At 36.5% G+C, this 16,573-nt stretch overlaps 1 long non-coding RNA gene across 1 annotated transcript; it reads right to left on the minus strand.

Annotated features, from left to right (window-relative positions):
* Positions 1–764: 764 nt before the first annotated feature.
* Positions 765–11,857, minus strand: LOC130606602 (uncharacterized). The gene is made up of 3 exons (XR_008974021.1): positions 11,662–11,857; positions 2,771–2,846; positions 765–1,262 (listed from the first exon to the last, which is right to left on the minus strand). It is a non-coding gene; the product is annotated as an uncharacterized LOC130606602 (long non-coding RNA).
* Positions 11,858–16,573: the final 4,716 nt, after the last annotated feature.

A 16,573-nucleotide genomic window follows, 5' to 3' on the forward strand; every position in this document is an offset into this window, starting at 1 on the left:
GTTCCTGAGCCGAAAGTCAAAACACAGCACTGCACCAGCTACCAAGAAGGAGAAAAATGACTGCTACTGCTGAACAAAGGACACCCTGACTTCACTAAACTGGTCTGCTTAACTGAGTCTACTTAATCAACTGGTTTTACTTCTTATATATATATATATATATAAATATATAAAAATATATATATAAAAAAAAAGAATTTATGTATCATTGTATATGTATTTATATGAAATACATATAAATTATGTATATATATGTATTTCATTGACTTTTTAAAGCTATTGGCTGAAGATCTTAAAAGACATTAAGCTCTAATGTTTTACATTGATATGGCCTTTTCATACTACCTGACATTTTAATCTACTTATACACATCCAATTATACTGAAACTTGATTTTAAACTACAGGTATGTTACACATACATCTTCATAATGCCATATGATAGAAAATCTTATTTTATTACTCACAGATTCTCTGTTGCTCACTATTTTTTTACAAATAATTTTTGTCTGTGCAAGCATTTACAGTGTAATGCTTAGCAACATATGTAGTCATACGACTGAATTTGTCTTAAAATGACAGTTCACTTAAAAAGTACAATTTAATATGTATAGAAAAAGTTCCCTGAGGAAAAAAAATAAATAAATATCTCTAGTTATATATACCTCTGTAAATCCTGAAGGCCTTCCAACATAAATTCAGTTTCTCAATGAATACACATAGTATCACTTATTTGAAAGAAAAAAAAAAAAACAACCAGAAAGTAAAACTAAATTACAGTATTAATTGTACATCATGCAGATTGAGTAAATTTTTTAGAAGGGATTATCACAAACTTTGACAGGGTAAGTTTGCTTGACTGTTCCATACATGTAAAGGTAATATAAAACCAAAGCATTTTTTTCAATATTATCTACAAGAAAGAGCATGAAGAGAAATAACAAAGCAGAGATCACTTTTGCTCACCAGCTTGGACGGTGTAGATTTCATTGGCAATTAGAGAAATAGCAGCTCCAAATGTGCTTTCTCCCCTGTTCTGGCTTATCTTCACATAGCAACAAAGCATGAACAAAGCTGTTCAATTAAAGGAAACATTAAAAAATACAATAAGTTATTTGCATCATCTCAGTGATTTGGGATTGATGTCTTGTACCTTTTAATAACACAGCTTGGTTTTTCCATCCTCACTGGGTCTCTTGCCAGTCATCAGGCTTTTCCAGCTGCAGACTGTGGTCATTTACAGTTTTATAGACACTAGAGAGGTCTGTGTGAAGGATAAGAAAACACAAATTAGCTCTTGCAGATTGGCCTCTGTCAATGCCGGCTTTGTGCTGCAATATCCTTATTCAAACAGTTGGATATATCACTTCAGGCATGTTGTGTCAAAGAATTATTCAGAAAATTACTAGAAGGATGGTTTCCCTTTGTGTGTTGTGTTTTTGAAGCTTTTGAGGACTTCTGAACATCTTTGAAATGCAACACTATATGTGTATGTTGCAAAAGGGAGCGGTAGCCAAGTTGAAAATTTTATGTCAGGCATTTTGTAAAGAAACAACAAAATGCAAATGTCCTCTTAATTAATAGCCAAAACAAAAAGGGAAAGGCCTCCTTTTTACATTTTTTTCTCTTTCTAAATGAAACTGTGATCGTGCAAATTATATGTTTCCAGTATGCAATAATTTCCTAAACTGTGTGCTTTACAAAGAAATCCCAAAATCTTTGACTTGATTCCCCAAATTTATTAATAACTAATAAATTTCAAACCTTTTTACAGGAAATTTGCCAAAACATATGGCATTCATCATCTAAATAATTCATTGCGATCTATCCACTCAGCTTTATTATTAATAAAATTTTCTTTGAAATTGTTGAAAATCCTATGGATTTTAAATTAGTTAGATTCTGAAATTTTTAGAAGTGTCTGTGTTATTATTCATATTTGACAGTGTTGAAACTGTCTTTTCCTGGTGGAATCAAAGAAAATATTTTTTCCTCTAAAAGGAGTGACAATCATAGTAAGCCACCAAAACATCTACTCTTCTATAGCATTAGCCTAAATGTTCAACATCTCTTGCAGACTGGATCTGACAATCATTCCTGTTTTCTTTGAACCATCTCCCTCTTCCTGTCTCATAACAAAAAGGGGAACATTTGGCAGGGGAGGGGTGTTCATTTGACATGGACTGGTTCATTTTACCCATAACATATTACATCATTCAAGATAGATAGTTTCTAGAAAACACTATTTGTAAACAGATACCTGCATCTACTTAATTAACTTTAAACTGCATTCATTTTATGGAGTGTAATCAAGATCTCATTTCTAGTACCAGCATATTCCTCTGCTTAAGTAAACCCTTTACAGAGAAGCATAAAGTTAAATGCTGTTCTTAGGGATGTTTTTCTCAATTGCGGCATAATAACAGACATGGCCCAGACCTTGCTCATTTTGTCCAACTCCTGACTGTACATATGAAGACTATATATCTCCTTGGAAAAGCGTTTTTGTCATATGTGGCTTTGTATTGTCATAGAAAGTCAGAGACCTGAATTTAGCACTCCATAAAACACTACTAGCCTGGTATGCTCTGTGCTAATACTTACGTATAAACACAAGACAAAAGTCACTGTAAATACAAGCATTTGCCCTTTGCTTCTAATACGTCTCTTTTATGAGGTTTGAATGTCCAGTAATATCAGAACTGAAAACCTTTAGATTTATTTCTGCATGGAATGAAAATGCTTCTTCCTAGAGAGTTTTTATTTGCTTACCTGGATCTTTCCATATTTATGAAGAGCGTTCTGTCCATTTATTGAGTTGTTTCCTGGCATTAGAGGTCAGAATGCACTGTCAAATGAGGAGGGTGGGAACATCTAAGAAAAAAACAAAAACCAAAATACAAACAAAAAAACAAAACGAAAACTGAAAATATGAAAGCAGGGGATAAAATGGAAATACTAAAGAGATATTTAACATTCCTATAAAATGTAGCAGGTTTAATACATGACCAGTGTGGTGATTCAAAAAAATGAATAAGAGAGAAAATCATATACTTCTTTGTGAAACCATTCTTTTCAGGGTCTTCACAGTCTCTAATATTAATTATGTAGTCAGATATGGTATTTTGATATGTGTGGACAATTAAAAATTCTTACTTTGTACTCTGAAGGATGCCATTTAACATTTAGACCCTAATTTTGCCTCTTCTCCCATTGTTAAGCCTTTTATGTCAGAAATGAGATATTCTATCATGGGTAAAATAAAACAGCCACAATCAATCTGCAAAGGGAGAAGTTATTTATTATTTTTTTCTTTCAAACATGTTGTACAACTGCATAATATTCTTCTGTTAGAAATTCTGTTGCAGTGAGAAACACAATAAGTATTGAACAGCATAAACCAACATGCCTTGCACTATACATTTCTATGAAATTCTGTTCTCATTTCAAATTTTTCTGTTCAGTTTGACAAACTGTAATACAGCATTCAGCTTCACTTTCCCTCAGGTGGGTATAAACTTTCTACTAAAATAATTTAAACATGAAATTTGGCTGATAGTGAAAAATGTTCACAAAGCCATTGATACCACAATCATAAATTTAAATGCCACTTTTTGAGTAGATTTCATAGCGCAAGATATACATTCAAATAGCCTGAATACTAATGTGAGGTCTCCGCTACACGTTATTTTTGATAGCCAGGTTCTTTCCAAGATTTTAGCAAAATGAAAATACCACAAGGCATCTGTGGTGATATATTCCCTTTAAAAAAAAAAACCCTTTCAACTAAGTTTCACCTATTATTTCCTTCTGTATTGCACTTTTGTAGTATTTTTGTAGAAAATCTTTAAAAATATACAAAATGTACAAAAAAAATACCATACTGTATGAAAATTCTCAACTATTTCTATCTAAAAGCCTTGAAAACTCAACCCATTTATTTATCTACCCATGTTCTTTGTGCTGGCATTGTAAACTGTTGTTGTAATTAAGTTACTTTCTACAGGTTTTAGGAAAACATTAAAGTAGGACCAGGTTAGGAATGAGAAGTTCTGTCTTATTAATGAGTTTTAGGTAAGTTCTATGGAAAACAGTAGTTTCTGTTGTTATTTGCATAACATATGTTGGAGCTTGCTGAGCAACTTATGTGGAACTCAGTCTGAAAGTAATTAAGAACATACTATGCAGTAAATAAAAGTTCCAAGTCAACAATTCATTTCTCTGCTTTAAAAAATAAAATCACTAACATGTTTCACACTTGAAAGTTTATAGAGAAGCTGATACGAGTGGTATGATATCCCTTTCACTGTTCTTTACATGCAGCAGAAATGTAACATGCCAGTCAAAAATCTATTTTGTTGCTTTTTAGGACTGGCCAGACCTATCATATATGAAACCACCAGACACCCTTATTCTTTGGATGAAAATCATCTGGACACCTTTGCCTGTTCAGGAGCACACAAATAAGCCTGTAACACACATGTAAAACATCATTATGGTCTAGAAATAGACAGAGAATTGACTCAACACTTTACAAGTGCTATATTTTAGTCTAGTGAATGGGATCACTGGATCCCATACAAATAAATAATCCTTCATGCAAACAAGAAAAAATTTGTCATCACAATAAGTAACTGCAGGGTTTCTTACAGATCTTTACAGAATTCACAGGAAATAGGTCATGAATATTCCTTTAGATATTCAAAAAATTACAGTCGGGATTCAAGATTTGAAATACACATATTCTAATCTTTTCAGCATTGGATCTATATATAATCCTAATTTTATTTTTTTTTTCTAGATAATTTTTTTAACAGTTGAAGATGCCAAATTCTTCAGTTTCTGCAAATGTATAAACTGCAATCTAGTAAGTATTCATTACTGGGAAAAGAAAACTGCGCTAGGCAAAGAAAGGTGGGGTAGTAATATGAATAGTAGGAGGTTCAGATATTAAAACTATAGATTTTATGCAGGCAGCAGCTCCTGTGAATCCAGCACTCTTTTATGAAAGTCCAAAGACTTTGAAATATAGTAAACTAAACTGAACACAAACAGAAGGATACACACACACAAATAAAAACAACAACAAAAACAGTCCATATTTTTGTCAGATGAAATCTGCTGTGATTGCAGAGAAGGTCCCAGTATGTTTTCTGTGTTGCTCTGTGTGTCTAGAATTAGAAGATGTAAATACCATCTGCAGATTTTACTGCTTGGACCCCTTGAACTTCCATAATTTTATAGCCAAAAAAGCAGATCTAAAAATATTGAGAAGCATCCAAAATTATTGGGGGAATGTTTAAGATAAAATAAATTAAAAAAAAAAAAAAAAGAAATAATTCATAAGACCAATATATTTCAATTACATAAGGATATTGGTTAGGAGAATTATACTACACTTTTATCTCTTTTGTTACAGCTTTGCAAGGAAATTCAAGAAAATCAGTAGCAGTTAAATACATTAAGTAGAATTTTGCTCTCAGTTACACCAGTGTAAAATGAGGCAACAGCACTGTTTTCAAAAATGTTATTCAAAACTTCATGTTTCACTGTGAGCACACATGGACTAATTATCTTTACTACACTATCATTAAAAGCAAACACACAAAGTCTTGAGTGTAGATACTGACAAAACATTTTTTGTGAGTTGATTTTCCTCTCATTTGAAAGGACTGAATTACAGAAATATATGTGTACTAAAAAGAGGTTTTCATTAATAGCAGCTCTCAGTATTTTGAGAAAAAACACTGCAAGTTTGCTTTTAAAGTATTTTTACTTCCTTTTACGCATTTTTATGAGTTTTATAGAAATAATCTTTTATATTTGTAACAGTGATGTTCATGGCAGCAATTCGTGCACATGTGCACTCTTCAGAATGCACAACTAGGAATCTGAACAGGTTTTTAAGGACAAAATGCTCACACAATCCTCTCTAAACTTTTTGCACCTACTCACACAATGCAAGGGATGAATTAACAATCATCAATATATTTCAAACAACCCACAGGCTGAAATATGATGGAATGAAGAACCCACTGAATTATTGCAAATATCAAAGTTGGTGAAAATCAAAATGTAAATTATAAATAGAAAAGATTATTCTGATGAAATATATTAAAGACAAATAAATTGGCCATCCCTATTCTAGGGATATGGATGTCATCCAAATCCTGTTCCATATTTTTCTGCCATTCCAAATACAAAAGAATGAAATGAATGCAGGTGATTGGAAAAACACATTGAATGAGGAAAAACACTAAGCTGCTTCATAAAGATGTTGGAAAGTAAAGTGATTAGGAAGCTTAATCTGAAAGCCGAAATGACCTGATTTTAAAACTGTAAGTTGTTCAGAATGGCAGTCCAAGCAAGGCTCAATAGCTACAGGGTTTGCTTTTTTCTCTCAGTTATTCCCACATACCTGATAGTGGCCTATGGAATGTCAGGCACCATGTAAGAATAAACCAAATGGCACAGCTGACTTTCTGGAGACCCATGAAGCTGCTGTGCACAGGTGACTAACACTTAGCATATAGGGATAACAGAAGTGTGTTTGGATTTCGTCATTCACACTCTAGTGGAAGAAATTACCTTCTAAGTACAGAGGATATAAAAGTTAAGGAATCATTATCAAGGAACTTTAATAGACACTTTCAAAAAGACTTGACAGGAGAATTCAATGAAAAATGGAATGAAAAAATTTCTATAAACCCCTTTCCTTACTCAAGACTCAAGTTCTTTGACCCAGGAAAATTTCTACAGCATATAAAAGTGATACTACATTAAAAGAGCAAATAACTTCGTTCACTCCAACCGGTACTGTATGTCTTTAATGAAACATAGTACAAGGGGCACATCCATGCTGGTCAGAGCATTTGATCTTTGGAAGTGAACTGACTGGTTAGTCTTCTCATAAGAATCAGGCAGTATCTTCACCCATATAGAAATCTATGAGTGACAAAGAATATCAAAGGATATTATTTGTTAATGGAGTTGGTCACATGTCACTGCCTGAAAGTACAAGCCCTAAGAACATGAGAGAAGACATTCCAAGTCTCTGAAGAGCCTGAACTGCATATTAGCGTGAACTATTCACCCATTTTTTTTGTTATTGTTATCATGTAAAGCGACTAAGTCAGTACATGAACACTACAGTTGCACCTACATGTTGCTGGATAGTCCTCCAAAGTCCACATGCAGGGAAGGGCATCTGTATAAATACATTTCCTTTACAAGATGGGAATCCTACTAATGTTGGGTAAGATCATATAACTTTGCTTACACAGCCTCTCTGTTGGCATATTGTCTCAGCTTGAATCCTTCTTACTACTATTAATCAATTTTTGAGCAAGAGGATTTTGAATGAGGTGTGACCTCCTTTGCAGATGATGGACAGAACACAAAAATTAAGACTCTCATGTTTCATTCTAGATCTTCTCGGAGGACTTACACTGAAAAAGAAGCACGATAAAAATATGAAGTTTTGTTGAAGCCAAAGTGATTTTTTTGAAACATATAGGATTTCCATAAAGTTTTCAAAACATGAGTTCTTGGGCTGAAAGGGAGAATCATTAAAATACTTGTTTGCCATTACAAAATTGCATTTCAGCATATTCAGAAGTTTTAATAAAATTTCATGCTGTGATGTACACAGAGAAGTATTATAAGTAGATTACTAACGTTTGCTTTATTTACAATGTTATGAACACGTTAGTCCATATCAAGTGTGCTGAGACTGTAAGAGCTAGGAAGAGCCAAGTGACACCTCTACAAGACTACACTCTTTGTTAGGATGCTTCCAGTTCTTCATTACATGTTCAGATACAAAACCTTTCCCCTCAGAATACCAGAGCTGCTTCACTGCAACTCTTATACAGTGGTAGGGTAGACATGCTCTCTCAGGAGCTCAGTAGGGAAGAACTATTTTTTGTGCAACCAGTTTGGATGAAAAGATATTAAAACCTGAGATGTCCACAACACAGCCTGACAAGAAGGAAAGGATTTCGTTTCCTTGTGAATGGAAAATCTAATCAGTAGCCTTCTCAGGAGGAACAAGAATGGCTTTAGTTGAACGTGCTGGATGCTTCTCACTACTGGGAAGACAGCTACTAAATCCTTATAATGTCAAAAATACTGTTAGCTTCATGTACATATCTATATTATTGAGCATGTATGTCTGCATGTGTAAGAGAACACCAGTTCCCTACCAAAGACTTTGAACATATTAAGGAGGCAATCACAGCCAAGCCTATCAGAGGCCTTTGATTTTTTCGTTTTGCAAAAATAAACTCAACATATGGATTAAAAAGATCACCAGCACTGATAACACCACAAATTAAAAGTAAGTTATAAAAATTTAGTGGTAAATTACATTTTCTTGGACAGTTTCTGAACCACAGAAAGGCTTCCTGCAAAGAAAGAAGTATTCGGTCCTCAAACCTCCCACATGAAACCCATCATCATAAGGCAGCAGTTGTCTCTACCTTAAATGAATACTGGATTCTCATCTGAGCAGTAACATGAGATCTCATAGCAGCTTTCCAGTACCTGAAAGGGGCCTATAACGATGGTAGGGAGGGACTCTTCTTTAGAGACTGTAGTGATAGGGCAAGGGGTAGTGGGTTAAAACTTAAACAGGGGAAGTTTAGACTGGATATAAGGAAGAAGTTCTTTACTGTAAGGGTGGCGAGGAACTGGAATGGGTTGCCCAAAGAAGTTGTGAATGTTCCATCCCTGGCGGTGTTCAAGGCCAGGTTGGACAGAGCCTTGGGTGACATGGTTTAGTTTGAGGTGTCCCTGCCTATGGCAGGCGGTTGGATCTAGATGTCTTAACTTCTAACTATACTATGATTCTATGATTCTATGATTATTTTAATCTCTTTGGTGTAAGGAAGTGAAGATGATATTACGGTGACTCTATTGCTGTATCTCAAACAAGATTTGGAAAAGGGGATGGTTTTCAGATGTGAAAGTCCTCAGTTCAGAACAACAGACAAAATTTTAACTTTTTATGTGAAAAAAAAAAAAAAATAGCCAAGCATTTGAAATCTGAACTTTTAAATAAGTCTTTTAAATATTTCATCTTTTAGCTGTGCAATTTCTACAGCAATAAGTTTTTCAATAATCTTTTAAATCGTACTAATCAAGAATTTAAGTCCTAATTCTCCTGGAACTGACTGAAAAACAATAATACCTAGCAGATTGTAGACACTACTACAAAATTTTAGGCTGGAACTCCCTGGGTTTTAAGATTATTTTTGCATTATTGGTTGGAAGCCAGTGAATTTCAGTCCCTCTTTCAGCAGGAGGTGAAGATCTCATGGAAGAAAACAAGAATCCCTTAATGGGATCCACAAAGTGTGTTTCTTGTTGAAACTACTTGAGTCATTATTTACCCTGATGCATAATGTAATATGTGTAGCACTGAATTACAGGACTAGGATTTGGAGTTTAAAGGATTAAGGTGAACATACATCATACTTTTCAGCACTTACCAAATAATTTGTGACTCTTTAAAGAGTCTTACAAGGTTAAAAAATAAGTTGTACAGTATATTATTGCCTCTAACAATTACATCTCTCCTTTAGAAATGTTTACATTCCATGGCACTTTAGGACATCATTGTCAGAAGGGGTGGAAGAATGCAATCAATAGCTGTTAGAAACTACACAGCATAAGGGCCTGAGGAAGATAAAGTTCACAGGTGCATTGACTGCAACACTACTGCAGTAACAATGTGGTTTTTAGTCAGTGTTGAAGACTTTTAAAAGAGCATTTGTGAGAGACTGATCTGAAATCAGACTCCACTGTCCATTGTCTCAAAGATTGGTGTGAGGAACTGAAATAGGACTCCACCAACCACTGTCCCAGAGATGTGTGGGAGGAATTGAAATAAGACTCCAATATCCATTGCTTGGGAGAAGGGTGAGAGGAGCTGAACTGGGACTCCACCATCCATTGCCTGAGGGATGAGTGAGAAAGAGCTGAGATAAGACTCTTCTGTTCATTACTTTGAGGATTGGTGTGAGCTATTATTCCAAGAATTGCTGCAGACACACGTGTCAAAGAGCTGACTGCAAGACCAGGGAAACTGGACCACCAGGAGCCTGTAATACATGACGTGAAGAGCAGAAGTACTCCCCCTAACTCTTTACAAAAGGGGAAAAGCTAATCACCAAGAGACACATCACCAAGAGGCACATTGCCAGGGAGTCTCTCCCATGAGGATGACACCAGAAGGACACCTCCATGAGGACACTCTCCATTGATGACTACTACAGACCCTGAGGGACACCCCCCGTGAGACATGGCCACGAGGGCAACTCCACGAGACACACTCCATGGGGTACCTTCAAGGGGACTTCAGAAGGACACCTCCATGAGGACACCCACCTCTGATGGACTCTTGGGGGAAACTCTGGTCTGATACTACGAGACTATGAACCCTGAAGAATTCCCATCACCAATGATGACAATCACAGATCTCTGGAACACTGCTGGATCGATGGTGTTGACTCACTCTTTCTCCAAATTCTTGCTTCACTTGCACCCCAAATTCTTACTTCATCTTCTACCTTTTTTCCAATCTGTCCTACCACTATCCCCTTTATTACAATAATATCCCTTTTTTACAATAACTGTCTTTTTGCAATTTGCAATAAACAAACTGTGCAATTATGGTATTTGACCTTGTTTGTGCCTTAATTTCACTCTTGGGATCAAGAACTAAAACAGGGTCCAGCACTGGAGTTTTTCTCCGATCGGATCCTGACAGCATTTTGTGAAATAAAATTCACATTTTCTAATAATTGTGCCATTTAAAAAAGGCTTTCCTCACCGACAACCCTGGACAATTCTAAGACCATTTATGAACTTCATTTGCTACTCAACATACTTTCTTTTCAAGTACTTCAAGCCTTTTTTTAATGTCCTAAAATCCTTGCAAAATCACAGTGGCATTTTTTTTCTTTTATTATTTTTACTTGTTCAGGGCCATGCAACCTAGAAACTATTAGATGAGCATCTTCAACAGTTTCTGGTGGGAATAAGTGTTTTTCCAGCTCCTCCTTCCACTGCAGAAGGCAATTAGTATTGCACAAAGAAGGTAAGAATCCTTTCATAGGAACAGTGGACATTACTTACCTTGTGTCTGTCTGACATGAGGTGTTCATCACAAAAGGCTCCATCAGGTTTATTGCAGAATTAAAAACTAACCTGATCACAAGAAAATTTTTCTCCTAAAGCCCCATTGGATCCCAAGTTTGGTTATATCCTAGGGCAGAGATTCCTGTGCCTTATATTTTTATTCTTGTGTCTGTATCTCTTGGCATTCCTCTGCACCAGGAAAAGAAACAGGTACCTAAACCTACTGAGATTCCTGACACCCACAAGTATCTGACCAGGAGACAGAATTAAATACACTGATTCACTACTGACTGCAGCCTATCAACAATGAAAGTGTTGCACAGCATGCTGAAAAAAAAGGAAGATAAGTTTGGCATTAATTACACGTGGAATATGTCAGGAATTTTAAGTTCTTTTTCAAAAGAGAACTTATTGAAAAGGGAGTTAAAAACTGCTGGTTTATTGTTAATGAAAAAAATCATTAAAAAAAAAAGGAAAGAAGCAGAAAAGTTCTATATTTCTTTTGAGATGATATTACCCACCTTTTGTTGTTCTCTTTTCTTCTTCCCAGTCCTATTGGTGTAGATTATTTGTACAGGATCTTCTGCAAAAAATGGTTTAAGGAATCAGAAAAATCTCCACAACTTTCCAAATTCTATTTGAAGATGAATAAATGTTTAAGGATTTTTAGGGATTGCAAGATTTTTCACCAACTAAAGCAGCACCATGAAGACATGTCCAGGATTCCAGACATCTGCGTCCCAGATCAGCTGAGATTCTCCGCTCATGCTGACAAAGAATTTATAGGTACTGACTCACAAGTGACCCTGTAAAAGCCAAGCCCAGTGCTCTATGGTAACATATTACAACCAGAATAGCCTTTGAAAGAGCATGTGTCTATTCCATGACCATGCAAGCTTACTGGGAGGATATGGGTTTTCTGGACAAGCACTAGTAACATTCTCAATATCATGCCAAAGGATCCTATTTATGGAAAGAAACATGAAGTATTATTCCACTATTTTTTTTCTCCATATATTCTGCAGATAAAAATATTTTACACGACAACAATAACATATTTCTTAATGCTGTCCGATGTCAACATGCTGTTTGGGTAACAACGAAGTTTAATTCTTACTAAAGTGCTGCATGACATTTCTCTCCTTTAAAATAAAAATATGACAAGGCCTAAAGCAAGGCTTAGAAACAAACATTTAAATATTCCAGCTCTAACCACACTGCTTACAGAAGGAGTTTTGAATAAAGAACCTCCCTTCTCTCAGGAGCTGCTTTTAACTTTCAAATGAAGCATGACTAAATTCTAGCAAAGCAGATTTGATGTTTCCAATTAGCTCAGAGAGTTAAAAATAATAGTTGTGATGTTATCAGACAGTGGGTTCTGTGAATGGGAGCCACATCCTAACACAGCCTGCATGCTGGCAATAATTTCAGAAGAAACATAAAAATTACTTAATAACATAATTATGCATTCTGATTTTTTTGCATTATTAAATATTTTCCAAAGAACTGCTGCTCATAACCAAGCAACTGAGTTTTATTGTTTGGTCATACCTTTGGCAGACAAATTGACTAATCTGTCTTAAAACAGTTAGCTTCCACAACATTTTCACCCAGGGTCTGATCCAGATTTCTCTGGGAAAAAAACTCAAAAAAAAATCAATATGAGCCCTTCCCAGTTTTGTGTATTTTTGTTAGCTTGCTGTAACTTGATTACGAGCAATAATACCAACCTAGGCCACTATCACCCAAAGCCTAATCTTTGCACTAAGCACAATTGCTGCTATTGGAGACAAGTGCGACAAGCCTGAGTCTTGCACTTTTCCTAACATTTAAAAATGTAAACAAAAAATGTTACATTACTAATGAGTTATTCTCTCTTTAAATTGTGCTTAATAAAATAAAAGACCCAATGCTATCGGTAATGTAAGAATCCTTTGTTCACATGCTGGTTTATTATTACTGTATTATAGTTGGCTCTAGCCTATGGCTTTTTTTGTAATTCTTATTGTTTCCTTGTATTCTCTGTTTATTTTTACAGCTAGTAAAAAACAGGCTCATCCAGGACATGCAGACTGGATTAAACTGAACAAAGCATTTTTAGAGTCAATAAACTAGTTGTTTAGCAGTTGGAGTTTGGTCAATAAAATGGCTCTTGTAAACTGAATGCAAAATGAGTAGGCAGCATTAACATATTTTTTCCAATATTTTTAATTTATTTTTAGTGTAAACACGAAGGACAAAATACGGAACACAAATTTTGAACAACACACACATATTTTCCTGGGTTTCCTTCCTTGTTGAAAACACTACAATGTTGTCATTTGCACTTGAGATTGTATTGCTAACACATTTTCGACTTCTGTCACAGGAAATCAGATGGTGGTGCATTCTTTTCAAGACTACACAAAATCTAATAGGGTTGCACAGTGTGAGAAAAAGTAAAAAACTTTATTTGACAGAACCTTCATCTGACTCATGTGGTCAAATCAGTACCTGTCATGAGTGTGAATGCCTTTGAATACACAGAACTCAGTAAAATATTTTTTCTTCTAAATTGCCTCAGAAGTAGCATCAATTGCATGAGAAAGTAAATAGCTTTTCAGTAATACTTCTGTTTCCAGTTAATTTCATAACTCAATCTCAGGGTTTTGGGGAAATAAAAAAGCAAAACAAAACAAACTTATTCTGGGTGAAGAAATTAAGCTGGTGGTAAAATCTGTGGGCCTTCAGAGAGGTCAAATTTTCACCACCAGTTTTTAAGCTGCACTGTGATCTAATTGACATTATTTTGTCAGGAAAAAATTCACAAAGTATTTTAGAAAAAGAGATCACCTTTTCAAGGACTGATTATGATATGGAAATTGGCATGTCATAGAATACATTTTAAGCAGGGTCTCTTTTTTCCAACATTAGTTTAGAAAGATACTGACTTTTTCCTTTCTTGGTTTTGTTATTTTTTTTTGCTTTATAGGGAAAGAAACATCCCTCATCCCTGAGTCCCTTCCAAATGTGAAACCAGTTTCAGCCAATTATTTAAAAAGAAACAGCAAATTATATGCAAGGTTTCTCGCCTGTTATACTCTATAACAGGAGCTGCTACTGTCCTACAGTTTTTCCAGAAGTTTGTGAGGTTTGTTTCCTGACTTTATTGAGAACTTCTCCTATATCCCTGGAAATCCCTTGAAGAAGATGAGGAAGTCCAGCCTCTGAGCAGGAGGACTCCTTATATGGTAGACCTCTCTGCATCTATTATACTGCAGCTGTGTGCAAACCTCTTCCTTATACTAGCTAGAGGAACAGAAAAACAAGTGTAAGCTATACTGTGAACAAGTTGTGCTAAGGAATGGAGCTCAGCTTTGCTTAGAACGTGGGTTTGTCAAATGAAATAGAAGGTTGATGAGTCTGAAAGGGGAACTAGAAAAAGATAATCCAGGAGCCATCATTCTCCATTCCTGACGTACATACCACTGTCAGTATCTTCAGGTCTGAGGCTTTTTCTGCTTGAAAAGTAAATACATAGCAGACTACTCATTTGGTGATTAACAAGAAAACAACCCCAAACCCAGCACTGTAACCCTTGGAGCCTCAGGTATAGCTGCACATTTACTCTGAAAATAGAGATGATCACATTTAATTGCTTCCATGCGTAGTTGGATCACAGATGTGACAGGCACTGTGCCTGACCACAAATTATTAGTGAAAAACATTAGCTGGTATAAGTCCTGTTTATGAAAGAGTGCCAGTGGAAAAAGTCACAGGATAGTGGTATCCAGCTACTACACAGATGCCAAGGAAAAGCATATCAACAAGGGCTGAAGTTTATAAAAAGGATGCTGTGCTTTCTGGAATAAAGAGGTTTCTGACTGCATTAACTTACGTTGTTGTTATTTTAACAGTAAATAACTTGCAGACATCCAGATAGCTAATTGGTTGCTGGAGTTTTCATTTGGAATAATTTACAAAACCACAACACAAGATATTATGTAACGATTGGCTGTCCACGAGTATAATTTCACACCACGGCCCTATCTAAGCAAAATATCAGTTGGGCAGACATTGTCCATTTTTCCTCTCGTTTGGCTCCAGGTTAAAGATGTTGATTGCCAAGCACTGGGCTAGGCCTGTTAGTCCACCCCAGGCTCTGCAGGCTCATGTCACCCCAGGGGGAGCCCTCAATAAAGAGTGTCCTGGTGAACAGCTACCCAGCTCCAGCGGATACCTGGGACACTGCTTCCGGCACATCACTGAGGGCTACAGCAATGCACCTCCCCAGGGGGTATTTAGTTCCCGTATTGCATTTGCAGGGAAGGTTTTGGTAGTGGGGAGGCTAAAGGAGTGGCTTTTGTGAGAAGCTGCCAGAAGCTTTTCCTATGTTAAATAGAGCCAATGCCTTGGTCAAGGCTGAGCTTCTCAGTGATAGTGGTAGCAGCCCTGAGATAGCATAGTTAAGAAAGAGTAAAAAAGTTCAAAAAAAACAACTATGCAACTGCAGCCAGAGAAAGGAGTGAGAATATGTGAGAGAAACAGCTCTGCAGACATCAAGGCCAATGTAGAAGAAGGGGAGGAGGTGTTCCAGGTGCCAGAACAGAGGTTCCTCTGCAGCCCATGACGAAGCCCATGGTGAGGGAGCTTTGCCCCTGCAGCCCATGGAGGTCCATGGTGGAGCAGACACCCAGCTGCAGCCCATGGAGGTCCACAGTGCAGCAGATAGCCACCTGCAGAGGACCCCATGCTGGAACAGGGGGATGCCCAAAGGAGGCTGTGACCCCGTGGGAAGCCCATGGCTCCTGGCAGGACCTGTGGCCCCATGGAGACCAGGTTTGCTGCAGGGCTTGTGACCACATGGCGGACGCACACTTGAGCGGTCTATGCCCAAAGGACTGCACCCCTTTTCCCTCCCGAGAACACATTGCTAAGCAAAGAGGTGTACCTGAACTGTTTTCCTCTTCAGTTTATCCTTTTTGCTAACTTTCTGTGCCTTCCTGCTCAGTCTGCTTCTGAATTGCTCCTTATTAGGTGCAGAACTGCGGTGGCTTATGTATGACTCTGACCAGCTGTAGAAAAGCTTCAGAATTGCAGCAAAATAGACACACAGAGGAGTGTCAGTATGCTTGTCTCACTTCCCCTTTTTAACCATCCAGAGGGCTAGAAATTACTAGTTCCCATCCTTTTAGACTTTTGGGGTTTAAATGGAAAAAACTCTGTGTCTATTATTTATCTCATGTCACTCTGCTTCATTGTTTACACTAAGTTTTGATGAAGCTTGATGGAGCAGTAGTGCTGTTGTAAGAAGAGCACAGGCAGAGGTATTTGCCGCCAAAAAAATCCAATCTCACCCCTCTACCTGTCATTTCTACATCTTTTTTGTAAAGATCTTGATCTACATCATAGAACTGAACACATAAATTCTTCACCAGTGAACCTGCTGCTAGA

The sequence above is a fragment of the Pezoporus wallicus genome, unplaced genomic scaffold (genome assembly GCF_028554395.1).
Source record: "Pezoporus wallicus isolate ANWC-B61680 ecotype Strahan unplaced genomic scaffold, APGP_CSIRO_Pwel_v1 contig_749, whole genome shotgun sequence".
Lineage (NCBI taxonomy): Eukaryota > Metazoa > Chordata > Aves > Psittaciformes > Psittacidae > Pezoporus > Pezoporus wallicus.